This window comes from Podarcis cretensis, assembly GCF_951804945.1.
Source record: "Podarcis cretensis genome assembly, chromosome: 10".
Taxonomy (NCBI): Eukaryota; Metazoa; Chordata; class Lepidosauria; order Squamata; family Lacertidae; genus Podarcis; species Podarcis cretensis.
Window position 1 is genome coordinate 32,492,509 of NC_137179.1, and position 17,428 is coordinate 32,509,936.

The following is a 17,428-nucleotide window of genomic DNA, read 5'->3' on the forward strand; positions in this document are numbered from 1 at the left end:
GTGTATTTGTGGTGGGTTTGTTTATTACTACTAACCTGGAAATGTCTCGGCCACACATATTCTCAGGCTTTGGGATTGGCAAAGCTTAATGTTTGTGCTTATTAGAAATGTCTATGTAATCTCTTGTCTTGCTGAATAGGGCTGTTCAGAGAGGGACATATGGTTTGGAACAGTAGGTAGCCTGCTTTCCCTATGGCAAGCCGGCAGCAGCTAGAACAGCCTCTCTTCAGGAGAAGAGGCTGTGCCAAACACATTTGTGACTAGCGTGTTCATATGGTCACAGTTCCATGGACTTGCATAGCAGTGAAAAGGCCATGGAGCAAGGTGGTTCTCTAGCTCCCTTCATTATTTTTGCATGCAGAGATGTACAACAGGCAAGATAAGAGGAGGAATTTACTTGTTGCTTTGTTCAGGGCCAGCCCAATACATTTTGGCACCTAAGGCAAGCTACCTGATGTGGTCGCCTCACCTTCCCTCATAGGTGGGCCAATCCTGGCTTCATTGATGGGATGGAATGAAATGAAAGGTATGGGAGGCGTTGACTCAAAAGCTCTACCCATCCATGTAGCATTCTCAAAACAGGAGCCATACCCTCCAACAGTTTTCCAGTGAAGATAGGGACGTCAATAATAATAATAATAATAATAATAATAATAATAATAATAATAATATCCCATCCATCTGACTGGGTTGTCCCAGCCACTCAGCATCTTGAATTGATGCATTTCCCCTCAAACTTTTGATCCAAACTGGGAAAACGAATGGCCTGGCTTCATTTTAAGCTGGTAATCTGTATGCAGCCTGATTGCATTACATGTGAAATACAGTTCTAAGCAAGAACCCAGTTGTTTGGTGTCTCAAAAGCCCAATGGCACTATTTGCAAGTAGAACATCATTAGCACCAGTGTTCCAGCCAAATTCCAATTTGGGGGAAATCTATTAAGGCCTTTTAAAGTCTCCCTGCAGTTCTAATTGGAGGCAGCAGTCTTCTTCTGTTCCAGCATCTCAAGCTGCTATTGTGCATTGTTTGCTTGCAGTATATTAACCAGTAAGTGTCTGTGTGAGGTTAGGATTACTATTCTGAACATGTTCTCTACTGGACTAAAGTCCATCAGACTCATAAAGCCAGCTCAGGCATAATGTACTTGGCTAGTTTCCTATCATCATTTGTAAGCCATGGTTAATTAAACCACAGTTTTGTGGCTCACGTGTAACAGGAAACTGTGATATAAACAAAACGTGATTCAAATGCAGAAGCTGGTACACAGTAGAAGGAGGAGTGAGGGAGGAGAGCATATGCATGTTTCTTAAATTGAGTTCAGGATATGCCTGAACCTATGCCTTTACAGAATTTAGAATCTTGGAGATCAAAAATAATTTTAGGCAGCAAAAGCTCTAAAACTGATCAAATGGATTCAAGTTCAAACCTAAAGCAAACAAAAATAGCTATTGAATGGTACTTATTGCTATAAAAGTATACCTCAAGAGTACAGTGGTGCCTCGCAAGACGAAAAGAATCCGTTCCGCGATTCTCTTCATCTAGCGGTTTCTTCGTCTTGCGAAGCAAGCCCATTGACGGCTTAGCGGCTTAGCGCTATTAGCGGCTTTTAGCGGCTTTTAGCGGCTTATCGGCTTAGCGGATCAGCTGATAAGCGGCTTAGCGGCTTAGAAAAAGGGGGGGGGGGGAGGAAAAAAGCCCCGCAGGAACTCGCAAGACATTTCCGTCTTGCGAAGCAAGCCCATAGGGAAATTCGTTTTGCGAAGCGCCTCCAAAACGGAAAACCCTTTCGTCTAGCGGGTTTTCCGTCTTGCGAGGCGTTCGTCTTGCGGGGCACCACTGTACACATTGAGCAAAATAGAACTCAATTTCTTCTGTTGGGTAGATGAAGGGCACATATGACATGAGGTACTGTACTGTACTGTATTTGTCTCAATATAAGCTGCCCGGGAATATAGGCCACATCCCTAATATGAAATCTTTCTCCAGCACTGCCCAGGACTTTTTACAATAACATATACCGTATTTTTCGCTCTATAAGACGCACCAGACCATAAGACGCACCTAGTTTTTGGAGGAGGAAAACAAGAAAAAAAATATTCTGAATCTCAGGAGCCAGAACAACAAGAGGGATCGCTGTGCAGTGAAAGCAGCGATCCCTCTAGCTGTTCTGGCTTCTGTGATAGCTGTGCAGCCTGCATTCGCTCCATAGGACGCACACACATTTCCCCTTACTTTTTAGGAGGGAAAAAGTGAGTCTTATAGAGCAAAAAATACGGTATAATTTCCCACATTTATTGCATTCCCTGCCATCCCTTGGAACTGCCCACTAACATTTCGCCGGGCTAACACACAACCATGTGCACACGCTCACACCCTTCCCCTTCTTCCTGTCTCTTGCTTCCTTTTCTTCTTCTTGTCCTGTATACTTCTTGATCTTCCTACTTATCTGATTGAAAACAGAAGAACGGATATTCAGTCATTCTACACAGGCCCAGGGACACCGTTTAATTATTTAGAGCCTTCTTTTCTTCCTGATAGCAATGGCCTCTATCCCAGTGGAGTGGTATAACTATTCCTCCCCTGCCCCAAGAAACATTAACATTTTGATCTATTTTTAGTTAGAATTCTTTCTCTTTAATTCTGTTGTTTTAGTTGCTGTTATACATATTCAGAAAAATTTGTAAGACTTTTTTGTCAATCATACATTTAAATGGTTGGAGTCAGTGTGACCAGCTGATAAACAGTCCAGTCTCAATCCACTAAAAGTGTGATTCACTAAAAGTCTATTCAATAGTCCTATTGAGTTCAATCTGACTTCCTCTCAGGTGTATGCAGTGTGGCATATTGGGGAACTGAAATGGGTATGCTTTTTACAGGTTTGATGGAATATGGTTAAAGCCCAGATTGCATGGTCCTTGGCTGTAGCCTGGTCTTTGCAAGGAGGACACTGGAATGGGCATCCATGAAGAAGACATTCACATCTCAACCACGGGATGTTGTAGCTATAGCTACAGTCCATGGACACCCTGTGCATATGTGGTCTTAACAGCCTTCCAGTAGGTAGCACATTATTAGTCAGACGCTGTGATATCAGCAGTAAAGCCTGGAGCGGCTCAAACAGACTTGCCCAGCAATGGACACTGCCAGGTGTGATCAATGCCAAAAAATAAGTATATTGTCTTAAATTTGGCTGGGCTTTCGGCCAGAATAACCCACTCTATGTACAATTCTAGGTCATGCAGCTAATCAAGTATATGTATCAAAGAATGATAGAATTGTAGGGTCCAACCTCCCCCAATACAGGAATCACAGTTCTATATTTCAGTTGCATTCAAGTGACAACTTGGAAGAAAGACTGAAGAACCAAAGTTGCAAATGCTCAAGGTAATATAGCAGTAAGAATGCACTGTATACACAGTGGCTACTAAAACAATATTGCTACAGAGAAGTAATTTATTTATTACATGTATATCCCAGCTTTCCTTCAAAGAGCTCAAGGCAGTGTTTATGGTTCTTTTCCACACCCTTTCTGTGGGGAGAAAAATAAATGAGACAGATCACATGTGTGGGGTAATTAAGAAAAGAATTGGCTGGATCCCTAGATCCAAAGTGCAAGGCTTAACAGACAGTCCAGCAAGAGAAAGCCCTCAGCAGAGTATTAACGTAGCAGAATAATGCAGCACAGTGAAGAGCTAGGAATATAGGTTGTTAGGCCTCTTTAATATCCCATTTGGTCTGCTTACATTGCTTCCCTGTTTCTACCCCTGTTGCAATGAACAGACCACACAATTTAGTAAGTTTACATGCATTACTTACAAACTTCAAAGGTCAGATTCATGTGTTATTCCATGCAGCAGCAAGAAGGACACAGGAAGAAAATTCTTGGGGCACAAAATACAGAAATATACTTCTGAGCACAAAATCTGGGCTTGAAGCAGTCCAGACATGTTGCCTGGTTGACTTCACATTGTGGAAGAGAGTGAACAAAGAAGCTTTATTCCCTTCTTTGCTGGAGGTGAGGCGACGTGACCTGAGTCTAGTCTAGGAATACAATGTTGTGGTCTTAACCCCTTCATGCATTAACTAGCCCCAAGCTTGCTGGTTATAGCTGGCTGCAATTTCCCACACTTTCTCCTTATGAGGCAGGCTAGGCGGAACGATAGTCAAGGGTCCAAGGTCACCCAGTCCTGTTGCTTCCACCACCCAGCGCTGAAGGTGTGAGTGGTGTGTGTGGCAAGCATAGCATCTAAGCTCAGATCATACCCTATGTAGTCAAGTGATTCAGCAAATCCCAGGCTATCTCAGCCCCTTGCCACCCCTAGAATGCCCCCTATCTAGGCTTTGATGAGTTACTGCTGCTAGGAAGGCCACTGGCAGCACTTCTGCCAATCTGCACCTTTGGTGGGTGGAACAGGGAGCTCAGCACCCTAAATTGGGATTTAATCTCTCCCCTTCCACTGGTTATAGTCCAATACTCTGCTCACTAGATCTCAAATATAAATACTTTAGGACACCTTGAGCAAACATGTGGCCAGTATATGCAGCTGTCAAAATCACTGCATCAGAGATGTTCAAGACAGTGAACAGTGAACTACTGAAAATAAATGTCAATGGCAGCATTTTTAAAAAGTTAGCTGCTCTTGTAGCAATTCGGTATGGCTTATTATTTAGTCCATGTGCATAGGAAACTTTTGTATATGTGCAGAATGTGATAGGCCCTTATGCACACACATATTTTTGTACACCCTCTTCAGTCTTGCCATGTAGTGCTGGCAGCCTGTGGAGCTCTGTCAATCACCCCCCTGCTCAGTCCCTTTCCAGCTGCTGCTGCTGCCCTAGAGAAGCTCAAGAGAGTGGCTTATGTAACAAAGATTAAAACACTGAACTACACAGATAATAAGTAATGCCAACTAAAGGGGGATATCGCAGTCTACAAATATCTGCAGGATGCAAACATCAACAAAGGAGCATGATTCTTTAATGTCCTACTTGTGGGTATAATTAAGAGGAATTGGTAAATTATCCAAGGAATATTAGAGGAAGAATAGGCATAAACATTTCCTGACAATGAGATAAATGTGGGCTTCAGAATACTTTGAAATTAGGCTCCAAATCGGGCTCAGTAAGCAGTGCAAGAGTGTAGATGGCTTATGCATCCTCTTTGTGAGCCCCTGGGAAACAGGGAAGCCAGGTTTTGTTTTTTTTTTACTTGTTCCTCCCCTGTGCGTTTAACAACAGCTCAACTTGCAGAAGTTAAGCAGCTGAAGCATACTTTGGCATGGAAATAAAGCGATGGGGCGATTTCTGTGCCGGCCTGCTGTTAACGGCTCAAAACAGAGTGAGTGAACCACTGTGGGAGAAGTAATGGTCTGAAGCAAATTTTTAGTTCATCAGTAGCCAGGTGGAGCTGAAGTGAATGGCCTAAAACAGCCTCTCCGCCCTGCTCCCTTTACAGTACTGCATCTGTACTGGAGACAGCTAGCAGTTTCCCCTCATTCTGTTGAGTTTAATGTATACTAAAAACAGGCTTATTTTCACTTTTTCATAAGTAGATACCTGCAAACATGCTCGGCAGAAGTCCCAGAATGATTTACCCCTCTAAATCTATCATATCCATCATTAAATTTGATTTTATTTAGCATTTGTTTGTCAATCTGTGATGCGTATGATGAATGGAATATGATCTTTGGTGAAGGGTGAAAACTAATGATCGCTCATCAACTGAGGATTGTTAACCAATAAATCAAAATTTCTATCTATCTGTATCACCCCCCCCACCTGAGATCCGGACATGATCGAAGGATTTAGCTGACTGAAAGTTATTTGTTGCTTTTTTTAAAAAAAGGACATTTCTCATGGATGTTGGCAAAATGATTTCCACCCCTGTGGCAATGTAAAATGTACCAAGTAGAAATTTATATTCTTTCAGTAATTGCTCTGAGGCAACACTGCCTATTTGACTCTTCCAAAAAAGAGACAAAAATATATACAATGGGATATATGCAATCCTATGCCTGTTTGCGTGGGCTTTAGTTCTGTATTTATTAGAACCTACTCTTATAGGTAAGTGTGCATAGCATTGCAACTTTAGCTAGCCCATTGATTCTTCTTGCAGAATTGTAGCAAATAATCGGCAGTCCTACTACATTACAGTACCGATTAAAAAACAATGCTGAACTTGCTTACTTGAGTCCGGCATTACTCATACCCACAATGGGTGCCATAGTTGCCAAGGCAATACAATACAACAATCAGGGCTCTAAGTCTAGACTGCCGCTTTTAGCATTGTGTAAATTTGCATTAATTTACACACGTTTAACAAAACACATGTTGTATCATTTAAGGATTGTCCCCCATAAGTCTTTTTATTTTATTTTTACAATGCAGCCTTTTATAACAGCATAACCAGCTTCTGCCTATGCACAGACAGCATCTCGCTGCATAACTGTCAGTCCCCTTTTTGAAAGTATCTGTCCCTAGAGCTTTAAATGTTAGCCTTAAATATAAATCTAAGGGATGCTTCCAGCATCACATTTCTCTACAAGAGTTTTAAAAAGGTTCAGACAGGAGTTTGAAATCACCATGATTATGGTAAACCAATTACATCAAGCGCTCATTCACCTGCACACTTAGGATTGCAATAAACTTTCCCGGGTTTACTCCAGACAAAACAAGATACTGCTGCTGATTTATTAGATTTCTTACCTGCCTTTCACCATAAGGTCCCAGGCTGAGTTACGACAATGTAAAAAATACAATATGAAAATCAGTTAGAAATAATTTAGAATCAGAAGAATAGGGTGAGCCTGAAAAATACGTAGGTTTCAAAGACCAGGGTAAAGAGGTGTATCTTCTGCATATGATGAAAGCCGCACTCACAGCATGAAATTCATATACCACTTGATTGTAAAACCCCACCAAAGTGGTTTACAAAAAGAATAAAACAATGAAATTACTGGAAAAAACAATTAAAACAACTGTATTTAAAAAAATAGAACCAATGAAAAACACAACAGCATTCTATGTATCTGGGTAGGCTTGTCTAACAAAAAAAAAATGTTTTTCAGCAGGTACAGTGAAGGTGGGGATGCGGGTGGCGCTGTGGGTAAAACCTCAGTGCCTAGGACTTGCCGATCGCATGGTCGGCAGTTTGAATCCCGGCGGCGGGGTGAGCTCCCGTCTTTCGGTCCCAGCTCCTGCCCACCTAGCAGTTCGAAAGCACCCTTAAGTGCAAGTAGATAAATAGGTACTGCTTTATAGTGGGAAGGTAAACGGCGTTTCCATGTGCTGCGCTGGTGCTGGCTCGCCAGAGCAGCTTCGTCACGCTGGCCACGTGACCCGGAAGTGTCTCCGGACAGCGCTGGCCCCCGGCTTCTTAAGTGAGATGGGCGCACAATGCCCCTTCCGACCTTCAGGAGGAGGGGGGGTTGTGGGATCACGACCCCGCCCACACTCTGCGAGGCTGGCGTCAGCCTCGCAGGAGACAGGGATTCACCCAATTAGCATACCCTGTGGCGCCAGCCAATTGGCTGGCGGCAGGGGCGGGCCTTCCTAGGGCCACTTAAGGTCAGGGCAGCCCCTGGCTCACCCCCTTTCTTCCCTGGAGACGACGCAGTTTCCCACCCACCCGCCCTTTAGGTTTTGCCACTGACCTTGCTATGGGCTTCGGCTGGTCGCCGCAAGGGGCCTGGTAGGAGTTTTTCCATTTGGCTAATTGGCTGGTTTTGTGAGCCACTTGGTTTTTTCGCCTACCTCGTAGCAAATCGTCACAACTCCCTCGGTTTTGGCGGTAGGCATTGGCCGGGGTATTATCATGCAGATGAGGTTGGGGGGGAGGAACGCCATCACCTCCCCCAATGCTTGAAGGGTAGTTCGTTAAAGGACTCCGAGGGGCGACGCCTCGTCCGAAACCTACGGAGGCTAGGGCCTAAAGCGCGCCCCCGAGCGGTAACCCCTTGGGGAGCGCCTAGGGATATGCATCTCGGGTGGCTCCCCCTGTTGGTGTTTAACCCTTCCCGGTCAGACCGGATAGTCGGTTAGGGCCAATGCCTAAAGCCAATACCCTTCTTTCCTGTAATCAATAAAGTTGTGGCCATTTTTCGCCCATTAACCTAAAACTCTGTGTCCGTTGTCTTCATTTATTCCACCTGTGGGGGGGAGGGAATAGCCACACAACCCTAGAGTCGGACACGACTGGCCCGTACAGGCAGGGGTACCTTTACCTTTTACAGTGAAGGTACCTGTCTGGTATCAGTAGACAAGTTATTCCAAAGTGTAGAGGCAGCCACACTAAAAGATGGGTTTGTTACAAGAGCAGAATGGGTATTACGGTATGTGACACCTGTAACAGTGTCAGTTCCACAGATTGAAGCGGTCAAGTAGGCACATGTGGCCTAAAGCGATCTGGCAGGTGAAGTGGTCTCAAGTTGTTAAGGACTTTGTACAGTAATAGGAACACTTTGAACCTGGCCCAGTAGCATATCAGCAGCCAGTGCAGGTCTCTGAGCACAGGTATTCTCTGCTGACAAGCTCTCACTTGCCTCAGCAATTGTGCTGCAGCATTCTGCGCTAACTGCAGCTTCTGAATCAAGCACAAGGCAAGCCCCACATAGAACGTGTTGCAGGGATCCAGCCTTGAAGTAACCAACACATTAACGGCCGTGGCCAAGCTTTCCTGGTCCAGGAACGATTGCAGCTGACATTTCAATTTCATTTGGTGAAAGGTGCTTCAAGCTGCTGAGGCTACCTGAGTTTCTAGTGACAGAAATGGATCCAGAAGCATCCCCAAGCTATGAGCCTGCTCCTTCATGAGGAGTGCAAGCCCATCCAGGGTACAGGCCTTCAGCTTCTGGGATTAAAGCCAGGATAAAAAATAAAATAGGCCAAGCAGAAAAAAATGACAGCACAGTATCTTTTGTCTTGCATCTTAATTCTCAGATGAAACTTTTCTCACACAAGCAGGCCTTGGAAGGAAGGTTTGTTCATACTTAGGCCACCTCGTACCCCAACTTGAACCAGCTGTTAGCAGGTAGGCTCTGAGCCCACAAGTGCCCCACAATGACTTATGGGGCTCCAGCCTTAATACAGCTTATTCCAGGCAGAAAAGAACCTGCTTTGATGATAGATAATCTCACACATCTTTGGCTTTCTGGTCCTGTGAGCCATCATGGAGCATTTATCTATGTGCCTTGTTCTGGGAGCTGCTACGCACCACAGCACTGACTTGATGTATGGAGAAGTGAATACGAAAAGTATTATGTGTGCTCTTATATAATGCTGGTTAACATTCGTATTAACCGAGGGATGGGAAACCATAGTACTTCACGTTGCAAAAAAAAGCATCTGTGGGTTAAATCAGGACTGGTCCCTACAATGCAGAAAACCATTCCTTTGTTTAGTTCACTGAAGCATAGGGTTTTGTTCCTTTGGGAGACAGCCTTCCACAGTCTAATAAACCTTTTACTCTGGAAATGTTTCCCGATGTTCAGACTGAGTTTCACCCCATTACTCCTAATTACCTCCTATTGGACCCTCCTGAACCAACTCTTCTCCCTTTTACTTGTGTGTATCCTGCAGATATGAAGTGAAAGTCACGTGCTCTCTTCTGTGGCTAGGAGTTGCTTATAGTAATAATTTTTTTGCCCAGAAAAAAAACACCCAGCTTTGTGTGGGGGAAGGCATGTTACTAGTTGAACAAGAAGCGGACTCTTAATTGAACAGCATTGCCTCCACAGTCAATGGAGGCAGAGCACAGCCTCTGCTATGGCTAGTAGCCATTGCTGGTCTTCTCCTCCATAAATTTGTCTAATCCTCTTTTAAAGCCATCTAATATGGTGGCCATCACTGCCTCCTGAGGTGGGTGGGTGGGTGGGTGGGTGGGCGGACGGGGAGTCCCATAGTTTAATTATGTGCTGTGTGAAGAAGTACTTTCTTTTCTCTGTCCTAAATCTTCTGACATTCTGCTTCATTGTATGTGCATGAGTTCCAAAGTTATGAGAGAGGGAGGAAAACTCTTATCTATCCACTTTCTCTATGCCAGGCATAATTTTATAAACTTCAGTCATGTCACCACTTACTTGCCATTTTGCTCAACTAAGGGTCGCAAATGCTGCAATCTTTCCTCATAGGGGAGTTCCCAGAGGTAGCCATCTTGTTTTGCTGCCTGAGGTGAAACGGTGAGGTGCCGCCCTGTTCTGCTGCACCACCCTTGCCAAAACCACCCTTACCTGGGTTGGCATCGGTGAAACAGCTGTGACAACAGTGGGTTTCGGTGAGATTTCACCAGAAACCAGCACTGCTGCCAGTTCCAATTTTTCGCCACCTCTTGGGCTTACGCTGCCTGAGCCTGCCTCATGGACGGGATGGCCTTGGTTGCTCCATCCCCTTGATCATCTTTGTTGTCTTTTTCTGATCCTTTTCCAATTCTACAATATCCCTTTAAAAGATGAAGTGATCAGAACTATATACAGTATTCCAAATAAGGTCACACAATATATTTGTATAAAGGCATTATGATAATGCCCAGTACTCATAGCAGTTTAGCAGTTATATAGTGAACTCACTGCAGCCTTCAGGGGCAGCCCCATGTGTAACGCATTACAGTAGTCTAAAACTAGGTTACCAGAATTGGCGACCAGTGGCAGATTATGAGCTTTATAATTCCTTCAGTGCCCTGTGCAACGCCTTCCATTGTTTGTCATTGTTGCGGTGCCTCCTGCAGTGCCCTCTCAGCTCAGCGCCCAGTATGGGCGAACCAGTCTCACTCCACTAAATCTGCCTCTGTTGGCAACACACATGCACAAATCTCCTTGCCAAAGTGAGTGGCCTGACCAAGGCCCAATGGAGTTGGCAGCCACTTCGTGACTGAAAAATCTAACTTGTCCTCAGGGGAATATCTTGTATCAGTCCTTAGGTAATTGCCTAAAGTTGGTATCTAACTTTCCGGTGATAAACTAGGGCACAATCTACCCTTAACCACATCATATTTGTAATACTGAGAGTTTGCACTATATTGAGTCATTACATGAAATTCAAGCAATCTTTAGTTTGCCATTTGCAAGTTGCAGACTGGACACTTTGGCTGTAGGCTGGCTAAGACATTCCTGTGTAGCTGCCCGCTTTGGCTAACATGCTCAAAAGCTGGGCAGAAACTGGTAGGTAAAGAGGAAGCCCTGTGCAAGTGCAGGAGTGTTGAGAGAAGAGGATACGGCATACTAGCCACAATGTCTATGTTCTGCCTGTGCAATCTGAGGCAGTATGTTTCTGAATACCAGTTGCTAGAAAAAGGATGCTCTTGTCCTCAGGTCTTGCTTGTGGGTTTTCCACAGGCCCCTGGTTGGCCCCATGAGAACAAGATGCTGGACTTAGATGGCCCATGGGCCTGATTCAGCAGTGCAATTCTTCGGTTCACAAAGATTTGTGATACATTGCGGGGCTGGCGGATGGTAGTGCTGAGGGGAGCATCACACTCCAGTGAGCAGAATCAAGTTCTTGGCTGCCTTGGCGAAGGGGCTGGGGAGGGAATATAAAAATATATAGTAACACCTGACCTGCCTCTCTGCCATTTTCCACATCATTGCAGGAGACATTTTCTCATTTCGTTCCTCTCCCAATTCTTTCACCTCAGGGGGAATGAGGCAGCAGATGCAGTGAACTCTTTCTCATACTCTTTCTAATACAGGCCCCCTCCCCTCCTGCTCTGTCCTTCCTTCTCCCACCTCCTACTCACTCTGTGCAACAGAATCTGGGACAATTGAGCTATTGGCTGAATCAACTGGAATTACTCCATGGTTCTGAGGTACTTTCCTCAATCCTGTGTGAAACAAGCACCTAGAACCAGAGTTATTCAGACTCCATATATCTGCACACATTTTGTATTATTCTAGTACAGGCAGCCCCCCCCCACTTATGCAGGAGTTATGTTCTGGGCCCCAGTGTGCATAAGTGAAATCATATAAAGTGGGCAGCACCACCTAAAAAGCCTCTGGATCCCTATTTTTCCCTAGTCACCAGGTCTCTCCTCCACCCTTTCTCGAATCCAGACCAAAATATCTAGAGTTGAAGTTCTGGAGCCAGCAGGAGGCTGGAGGATGTGCAGGAAAGCTGCTCCTGCTGCGCTACTCCCCATGCCAGCTGTTAGGTGGAGAGGCTGAGCAGCCGAAACAAAGTCCTGCTGTGTCTCCGGTCTCTTTGGTGCTTCCTCTGCCCTCACTGATGTCTTCTTCAGCCTCTGGGGAGGGTCTCCTTGCAAACCACTAGGACTCTCCAACATCCGGATTCAAATCAAATTATTTAACCATTTCCCAGTGCTGGGCATATATGCAGCTGTGTGTTTCGATCTCATGTAAGTGTATGTGGGGTGGGGGTGGGGGTGGGACATCTATAATTCTAACAAGCCCAACCCACAGGTGTTAAATACCGTACTTGCAGGCAGAATTTCCCAGCATACACTACGTTAGAAAGAAAGGCCTGTGCTGGGCAACAGCGGAGGCAAATAGGATCTGCAACCCAATGTTGTAGTGTGGATGAGTCCTGTTCAGGGTTTCAGCCAGTTGTGAACTTTTCAAGGACACTCCATTCCAGTCTGCCCCCCTTTTCATTTCTGCTTCCATCAGCAGCAGCTCAGTCCTCATTGAGCAAACAATCCCCAAGATTCAGGTAGGTAGCCATGTTGGTCTGATGCAGTAGAGATATATCAAAAAATTTAAAAAATTATCCAGTAGCATCTTAGAGACCAACTAAGTTTGTTCTTGGTATGAGCTTTTGTGTGCATGTTACCTGAAGAAGTGTGCATGCACACGAAAGCTCATACCAAGAACAAACTTAGTTGGTCTCTACGGTGCTACTGGACAATCCCCAAGATTTTTTGTAAACCTTGCAGTTTCCATTGCCCCGTTGATAGTCTCTCTCATGTGCGGGTGTTGCTGTTTTGGCAACATGAGGCTCAACACTGATGAGCATATGCAACACAACTGCCCATGAGCTGTAGCCAAGAGGAGGGAGCCTTGTTGTAAACATATTGGTGGCTACCAATGACAATCTTTCTGCTTGTCTTTTGAGTGACTGTTGATACTACAGGTACGAGGCTACCAATGACTAGGAACATGAAAGGGTGGGTGGGAAAGGGGTGAACTCACAGATGAACTCTTCAGCCTCCAGCACAAGTGGCATAATGTCAGAGGAGGGGCTAAAAGTCTGGCCGGCCTCATTTTACCTTTTCCCATGAGCAACCACTGCAGAGGGCTTTTGAGCCTCCATCACCAGCTTCTGTTCAAGAAACCCCCCCTAAATTCCACACTTATGTGGAGCAGACAGGAACTTTTGAGTCTCAAGGTTATCAGCCTGTGGACTATGATTGTGTAGTCAAGCTCCTCAGATAGCAGGAGTGGCAAACTCCCAACCCACAGGCTGGATTTGGTCTGCCAAGTTGCTTCACCTCTGGCGATATTGGATAGCTCTCATAGAGCCATTGTTGGGAGGACTTACCATCCAGGAGACAGGAAGTAGGTGCTCCTTCCTGTTTCCAGAGTGCCAGGACCTCCTAGCGATGGTGCTGTGATAGAGGGAGAAGTGGTGACCTTGGAAGGTATGCAGATGGGGCTTTCCTCTTCATTGCAGCGCTGTGATGGGAAGGAAAAATGATCCCTAAAGTGCAGGGATCATGGTTTTGCTTCTAGCAGGGCTAGGAGAAGAGAAACCTCTTCCAGCATAGTGCTAATCAGCTTAAAAAGGTGCAAAAATGTCCACCACCCCTGTCATGCAGCCTAATCTGGTCCCACACTCCTCAGCAGCAATCACATGGGAATACCAGTTAAGTTGATAGTGCGGCTCACAGATGCCAGGGTCTGTAGACCCTTCTCCACATGGAGTGAGATAACAAATGGTTTATTGTTCAGAAAGGCCTAGAAGGACCTTAAGGGATACTTAGTATGCATGGAGCAAGAGCTGGGAGACTGATCATGGTTCCTTCCCGTCTCGCCTTCCCCAGCAGGACAGAGCTGCTGTGCGGGTTTTAAATTCCCATAATCACTTTTTAAAGAATAATCTTTCCACGGTGGTTAGAAGCAGCTTGAGCCATGTAATTAACCTGCAAATTAACTCACAAAGCCTACTGCTCTAAATTATTCCAAAGATGTGCTGCTGTATAACGTACCACATCACACATTTCTTCTTTCAGTTTTAGCAGCAAAGTTATTTTCCCACAGAACACAGACAGGCGAAAAGAAAAGGGAAGTGAGAGAGCTCAGTGGAGAAAAGAAACCACTTCTCTCTCTCTCTCTCTCTCTCTCTCTGTCTCTGTTTGGCTTCACACCAAAACCCAGATTCAGATCTTAGGTTGCACCCGGCTAATCACTGCTGCTGTTTTTCTGTTCTATCTTGCATCAAAGATTTGAAATATTTGCAAGGATTCAAAGTTTTCTAAAATTTTGGATTCGGTTTTTTAAAGTGCTGGATGTGGAGTTGGAAACTTGGGCGGCATATACACTAACCTATTCGTAGCAGAAAAAGATGGTTTTTCTCAGTCAGGAATTGTTCATGTTCATCCTCAACACACTGCTTTCAATCAAGATCAGATCCTGATGCTTCTCTTTTGCTTCAGTTCTTTTTCTGCCAAATACTACGTTGTTTGTCTCACTGTCTGCTATTTCCATAACTTACATTCATTTCAAGGTAAAGGAAACATCAAAACAATATTCTAAAACACCATTCCTTTTTATTGTTTGAGGACTTAAAAGCAACAACAATGATGCTAACAAAGACTGTTCCAATTCTTTTGATTGATTTCCATCCCTGACCATGAAAGAATGTGCAAACCACAGCAATTCATACTTTCTTTCCCACTTTTGTCAGGGTTCTCTGAGATCCCTAGATTGACTTATGAATCACCCATCAGGTTGATCCTCTAAGACAGTGTTTCCCAACCGGTGTTCCGCGGCACACTAGTGTTGCCTGGTGTGCCGTGGGAGGGAGGCGGGCGAGTCGGGCGGCGAGAGGCCTTAGGCGCCCTGCAGAAAGGCGTCCTCTTTGTGGGTGGGTTCTCCCCCCTCCCTTAGCGCATCGTATTTAGTTGGGGATTCTGGAGAGGGGGGCGGGGGCGCGCTGGCCCCGAGCGGAACAGACGCGCCGTCGTCCCCACCTCCCTCTCCTCAGTAGCTCCGAGCCGACTGACTGAGGGTGGGACGCGGCCAGCGGCGTCCTCTCTCTCTCTCTCTCTCTGCCTCCCAGCACCGCTTTTCCCGAGGCGGGCGCGCGCCTAAGGCTGAATGGGAGCAGCCTGGAGGCTTGGCGGCCTCTCAGCGGCTCATGATGGGCGTCCCCGAGGCGGGAGGTGCTGAGCAGGGGCTCTGCGAGAGGGCGCGAGGGATGCGTGGTGGTGCCTGCGCGCGCGTGACTTAAGAGGGCGACCTGCTGCCTCTCCTCTCTCTCCCCTCCCTCCCCTCATGGGCACGGAGTCCCCGGCACAGCTTGGCGCTACTACAGCTACAGCTGCTGCTGCTGCTCCTGCTTGTATGAAGGCGGCTGCTTCTTCCTAACGCCCAGCCTCTGAGGGACCGCAGTCTCCCGCCCTCTTTTTTTTTTTTTTTTTTTGGCGGGATGCTGAGGTAAAGGATCCCCTCGCGCGCGGGCGGGCATCTCTTTGGGCAGGGCGCGTGTGGAGGCTTAAGGTGGGGAGTGTGGAGGGGTTGCCGCTTGCGAGGGGAGGGTTCATATTGTATTGGGCTGCGGTGTGGGCGACACGGCTCTCCAATGGCCAGCCCGCGGAGGAACATTGAGTTGGAGCATTTCGAGGAGAGGGACAAAAGGCGCACTGAATAAAGTATTTTATAATTTTTCATATTTCTGTTTACTTACTATTTCATAATAAAGTAATTATAAAATACTTTCTTTGTGTTTATTTGATTCCTATTAAAGAGAGTTACTTTATATATAGTCAATATAGGCACAGAGTTAATTTTTTAAACATTTTCTAATGGTGGTGTGCCTCGAGATTTTTTTCATGAAACAAGTGTGCCTTTGCCCAAAAAAGGTTGGGAAACACTGCTCTAAGAAATGTGAGGTTGGGAGAGAGATCCATTTTCTTTGGAAGCCGGCATGCTTTCTCAGGACTTGTTATCTTCTACCTGCAACCGAGGAGATGAATCCATTGTGACACAGTCAGCTGAGAACAAGAGAAAGTACACCGGAAACATGAGTTACCCCACAGCAGATGTCAGGCCTGGCTGACTCCCCATTGCTGCCTTGTCCAAGAGTTTTATTTTTAACAGCGGAACCATCCAGAGGAAGTCACTTCCAATGTGTGTGGGGTTCAGAAGCCCAGGAAGCATGAATGACGCTATTCCAAGGTGCATGTAAATTGTGCCCTGAACTCAGCGGATCCTGCTTCTGTTTAAGGCCAGACTATACAATTGCATTTACCTTATGGTGACAACTACCAAATGCTAAGCCTTTGGCAGTGGAATCCTGCTGCTGCCCCTGCTGCGGTATATAGCTCTGCACTGGAAAGAACAGTTAATTTTTATAAATGTTGTTTCCAAGAAGGACAGGGATTTGGGGAGTCATATTATGGGTTTTCTTTCCTGAACATGCAGACATGTTGTGTGCCCAGCGGATGAGCATAATTTCCATGCCGTTTCTGTGTCACTTCTCAATGCAGAGCTCCTCTTGTAGACATCTCCCAACCAGCCAATCCAGTCTCAACTTCTCTTCCCTTGGGCATCAGTACTGCTGCCTGACATGAAAACACAACATTAGGGGCAATTTATGGAGACAAGATGAGCATGAACTCTCTTTAATCTGGAGGGGGAGGCCTGCCAAGTAATGCACCCCCCCTTCCACTCTCTACCACCCTCAGTTTGCCCCTCTGCTCTTTTGCTACTTATTTCTTCTCCCAGGGCAGGAAATGTCATGTTTATTACCGACCAACTTTCCTTTTGACCTCTGCAGCCCTCCCTCTGGTCTCTCAAGGTCATTCTTTTGTTTGCCTTTGTTCCCTCCAAATCTGGGTGTCATCTGCAAGATGGATCGCAGCTGAGGAATGGTAGACAAAGGCTGATCCTCATGGGGGCAGCAAGGGGGAGAGAATGTTATTTTTAGCCGGCATAACCCTAAATATATCTGAGTTGGGGTAACAAATGATGGCATTGCCAATGCCTGAAGGACAAACTGAAACTTCGGGTGTCGAATAGGGAACTTGTCAAAGCGAAACAAGGAAGGGCAGGAAGCCGTTCAAGCAACGCAGGCTGGTCCATAGCTCAACGGTGAGTCTTTATGGAATTCTATAATGCTGGTCAGAATTGAGAAGATGGGCCAGGACTGAAAGAAAGGACAGCTGGTGGCCAGTGAATCTCTTGTGATCACCCACTACAGTGTGGCATGAGAAGAAGGGAACTTCCATGCAGCAGATGACTGTGGACTTGGAGGGATAGT

The 17,428-nt window shown here is 45.8% G+C and overlaps 2 long non-coding RNA genes across 2 annotated transcripts in view; one reads left to right on the top strand and one right to left on the bottom strand.

Annotated features, from left to right (window-relative positions):
- LOC307225803 overlaps positions 1–17,428 on the top strand; it is a 146,365-nt gene that overhangs the window by 5,860 nt on the left and 123,077 nt on the right. The window lies entirely within an intron of this gene.
- LOC307225542 lies at positions 2,386–11,612 on the bottom strand. The gene is made up of 3 exons (XR_013843062.1): positions 11,551–11,612; positions 3,466–3,530; positions 2,386–2,447 (listed from the first exon to the last, which is right to left on the bottom strand). It is a non-coding gene; the product is annotated as an uncharacterized lncRNA (long non-coding RNA).